The sequence below is a fragment of the Lepidochelys kempii genome, chromosome 28 (genome assembly GCF_965140265.1).
Source record: "Lepidochelys kempii isolate rLepKem1 chromosome 28, rLepKem1.hap2, whole genome shotgun sequence".
Lineage (NCBI taxonomy): Eukaryota > Metazoa > Chordata > Testudines > Cheloniidae > Lepidochelys > Lepidochelys kempii.
The window spans coordinates 1,247,111-1,251,639 of NC_133283.1; the positions used below are offsets into that span (position 1 = coordinate 1,247,111).

Consider the following 4,529-nt stretch of genomic DNA (forward strand, 5'->3'; position numbering starts at 1 on the left):
AGCTGTTCGAGCAGCTGCGAGAAGGGACTTACTTCCCAGACCACAAAATTACCACTGGGGGTGTTGAAATGCCAATAATTATCCTTGGGGACCTAGCCTACCCCTTGCTCCCATGGCTCATGAAGCCGTACATAGGCAGCCTGGACAGTAGTAAGGAGCAGTTCAACTAAAGGCTGAGCAAGTTCAGAATGGTGGTAGAATGTGCCTTTGGATGTTTAAAAGTGCACTGGCGCAGATTGCTGACTGGATTAGACCTCAGTGCAACCAACATTCCCATTGTTATTGGTGCTTGCTGTGTGCTCCATCATACCTGTGAGAGTAAGGGGGAGACATTTATGGTGTGGTGGGAGGTTTAGGCAAATCGTCTGGCGACTGATTTTGAGCAGCCAGACACCAGAGCGATTAGAAGAGCATAGCTAGGCAAGCTGCGCATCAGAGAGACTTTGAAAACCAGTTTCATGACTGGCTAGGCTACGGTGTGTTTCTCCTTGATGCAAATCCCACCCCCCTTGTCTGATTTTAATTCCCTGTAACAAAACCACCCTACCTCCCGCCTTCAAAATAAAGTAACTATAGTTTTGAAGCCATGCATTCTCTCTTTATTAATTAAAAAAAGTGAGATAACTGACAAGATAGCCCAAGTGAGGTAGGGTGGGGTGTGGTGGGGGAAGAGGGAAGGACAAGGCCACATTGCTTTTTGTAGCCACAATACAAATCAAACTGTTTGAATGACAGCCTTCTGTTCTTTGGTCCATCCTCTGGAGTGCACTGACTGGGTGCCCGGAGCTTCCCCACCTGCGTTCTTGGGCGTCTGGGTGAGGAGACTATGGAACTTGGGGAGGAGGGCAGGCTGTTGTACAATGGATGTAGTGGGGGTCTGTGCTCCTGTTGGCTTTCCTGCAGCTGCACCAGACCTTTCATCATGTCCGTTTGCTCTCCCATTAGCCTCAGCATCACCTCCTGCTTCCACATTTTGTGCTTCTGCCTCTATGCTCACTTAATGCTTTCCTGGCTTCTAACACTGAATGCCTCCATGGAGTGAATGCTCCAGGAGACCTTCATGGAGACGTCCCTGGCGGGTTCCCGCTCCATCCCCAGACATGTGAATAGACTTTTCCCTTAGCTGTACCAATTCTTCAGGGCAAATCAGACATTAAACACTATTGCTTTTAAACCCTGTACTGTAGTTACAAAGGTGCACTCACCAGAGGTGCCTTCTCCGGCTTCAGGGTCGGGGATCCCGCCTTGGGAGGGTATTGGCTCCAGGGTGATGAAAAGGTCCTGGCTGCTGGGGAGAACGGATTCACCGCGTGCCTGCTGCTCATTGTCTTCCTCCCCCGCATCCCCAAAATCCTCCTCCCTGATGCATGAGACTCCCCCCTTGCAGGTGTCCAGGGACAGTGGTGGGGTAGTTGAAAGTGCTGTCCAGAGTTGTCACACTGGGATAGGTCCTGGAGGCCAATACCATCGATTTGTATCCGCACTACCCCAAATTTGACCCAGCAAGGTCGATTTTAGCACTACTCCCCTTGTCGGGGAGGAGTACAGTGGTGGATTTTAAGGTCGACGGACCGGCATCGGTTGTGTGGACGCAGTCATTTTAAAATCAACCTAATGCGGCTGAATTGAACCCAGCCTGGTAGTGTAGACCAGGCCACTGTCATTGCTGTATGTAGCCCTCACTCTGTTCCCATTTCCTGCTGCTCTCTGCCTGTCTCTCTCTCTCTCTCACACACACACAGAGACACACAGAGAGACGCTGTTCCTGGGAGGACAGCCCAGAGGAGGGGAGCAGCATCAGAGAAGGCAGTGTCTTGCACGCCCTGCAGGCAGAAATGTGCAAGAGCTGGAGGCCGGCAGATGTGAGAACATCTGTCAGGGGAAGGCCCTGGAGGCCCCTTTTGGCCCCATTTCTACCCCATGCCCCTTTTGCGGAGCAGGGGAACGCACCCCTTGGACAGGGCCACAAGCAAGAGTTTGAATCTCAGGGGCTGGGTCAGTGAACCTGGGGACTGGCTCTTGTCTTCCCCTTTTCCTTCCTCTTCTCCTTCCTCTTCCTCACACCCCTCCCCTCTGCCTCTCACTCTAAGCCTGCACTTTCTTTCTTTCTTTCTTTCTTTCTTTCTTTCTTTCTTTCTTTCTTTCTTAGATTTTGTCTTTCTTTTTTTAATGGGATTTTGTTTCTTTCTTTGAGATTTTCTTTCTTCCTTCCTTCCTTTATTGGTCTTTCTTCCTTCCTTTATTGGTCTTTCTTCCTTCCTTTATTGGTCTTTCTTTCTTTCTTTCTTTCTTTCTTTCTTTCTTTCTTTCTTTCTTTCTTTCTTTCTTTCTTTTAAATTTTCTCTTTTTTCGTTCTTCCTTCCTTCCCTCCTTCCTTCCTTCCTTTGTTCCTCACTCACTCACAGTGAGAGGATTGCTCCAAACTGGCCTTGGCATTAATTCAGAAAAATTCCTGGGTGGTGAAGGGGAGCAAGTTGTGTCAGGATATCGATATTACCGGTCATTATATCACGTCCTGTAAAGACCTGGGGGGAGGGGGGGGCGGGAGTAGGACCAGATAGACCTTTGAAAAGTTGTTGTTGGTTTTTTTTGGGGGGGAAATGAACGAAGGGCTGGGGGGGCCAACAGCCCCCTTTTGACCTAGAGCAAATGATACCGCTTCCTGCCTCTCTTGATGGCTTCAGGTGTCTAGATTGGGGTGCTTTGGAGCAATCTTGTCACTTTCATCAGCTGGATGAGAGGAGGGGAATTGACACACACACCCCTGGTAGGCGTTCCCAGGCTCCCACCGCTGGGCTGGGGGCTGGGGTGGGGGGAAATCGGGAAACTGCTGCTGGAGTTCCCAGGATGGGGGGTTGCAAAGATTAGCTGAGAGTGTCTGTGTGTAGGGTGCCCAGGCTCACCCCACAGGAATAGGGCCCTGCCCTACCTGAATATCCCCTCCAGAGATACCCCCTCCAACTTGGGCCCACAGGGTCTGGCTGTAGAAACTTGAAGTGGGGCATTGGTCCCCCCTGGATTCTCTCTACTGGTGAAAGCTGGTGCTGTCTCCTGGTGTCGTTATCTGGAGGCATGAGAAGGCCAGGGGGACATGGGTTTGGGGGAAGAAAGAAAAAGACCCCAACTAGTGACAAAATGCACAGGAAGAGGCCTAAAATCTCCCTCTCTAGGAAAACTTGATTCCAACAAAGCTGATACCAGGGACACCAGCATCCCCAGTCTAGTGCAAAGATGCCCTTGCCTCCCTGGGGAGAAGACAATGACCCGGGGGGAAGTGTCATTTCTGGACTAGACCCAAGCAGATGGGGCCCAGATGGTGGAAGCTGGCAGGAGCTTTGTAAAGTCAGTTTGGCAAGGGAGGAGGAGGGAGCCTGCTTGCACGACCCCGGCGTGCCCTGGCACGTGTGCAAAGGAAGCAGAAATTACACTGGATGAATGTTACAATACTGTGAAAACTGCAGGGCTGAAGGACCAGCCAGCAGCAGCATTGGTGGTTCAGTGGTAGAATTCTCGCCTGCCACGCGGGAGGCCCGGGTTCGATTCCCGGCCAATGCAAGTGCAAACTTTTAGCTTCCATCTTTCCCTCTTTCAATTTTTGCCTTCTTTCTCTATTTTCCTTCTTCTTTTTTTCCTGTTTTCCTCTTGCATCTTTCTTTCTTTCTTGTCCTTGTTTTTTGTCTGTCTTTCCTTCTTTCCCAGGTTTTTGTTTGGTCTTATTTCTCTTCCTTTCTTAGCATTTCTTAGTTTTCTCTCCCTCTTGCTTGGCTTTTCGCCCCTCCACCCCTGGAAACTTGGCCACCCCATTCAACCCCATAAAAGGAGGAGGGTGACAAATTAACCTCTGAGGACAGGACAAGAAGCAAGGGGCTTAAATCACAGCCAGGGCAGTTTAGGGAAAATGTCCTGTCAGGGTGGTTAAGTGCTGGAATAAATTGCCCAGGGAGGTGGTGGGCTCTCCATCGTTGGGGATTTTTAAGAGCAGGCTGGACAAACACCTGTCAGGGATGGGTTAAATAACAGAATCGTAGAACCACAGAAGATCAGGGTCGGAAGGGACCTCAGGAGGCATCTAGTCCAAGCTTCCCCAAACGCAGGGGTTCATGCACCACTCCTGAGTAACACCACTCTCCCCGACCCACTGGGAATCCCGGATTCTTTCTCGGGTGCAAAGATGCCCCTGCCGGGATCCCTGGGCTTTCCAAGCTGTAGTTGGAATTGCTGTGGGCCATACTGGTGGCTTCGTGACATTAAGAAGAAGGGGTTTTCCCTGCACACAACTGGGCTGCAATGTTATGCTTAGGGCCCTTCATTTTCGGATTTTATTTTATTGACTTTTTCCTGGGCATTTATAAGTGTTTAGAAAGACTCCTAGCAAAAAACATCAGTGCTAAAAATAACGTCTCTGGGTCAATAGCGGGGTTTATTTTGGCGGCTGAAAAGCAGCAAGTAGATTAATGCTTCCACCAACGGAGCCCAGTGCGGTTTCCTGCGGAAACAGAGCTCAAACCACAATGCTACCTCGGAGCCTG

The 4,529-nt window shown here is 50.2% G+C and overlaps 1 non-coding gene across 1 annotated transcript; it reads left to right on the forward strand.

Annotated features, from left to right (window-relative positions):
• Nucleotides 1-3,484: 3,484 nt before the first annotated feature.
• Nucleotides 3,485-3,555, forward strand: TRNAG-GCC (transfer RNA glycine (anticodon GCC)). Its single transcript has one exon. It is a non-coding gene; the product is annotated as a tRNA-Gly (tRNA).
• Nucleotides 3,556-4,529: the final 974 nt, after the last annotated feature.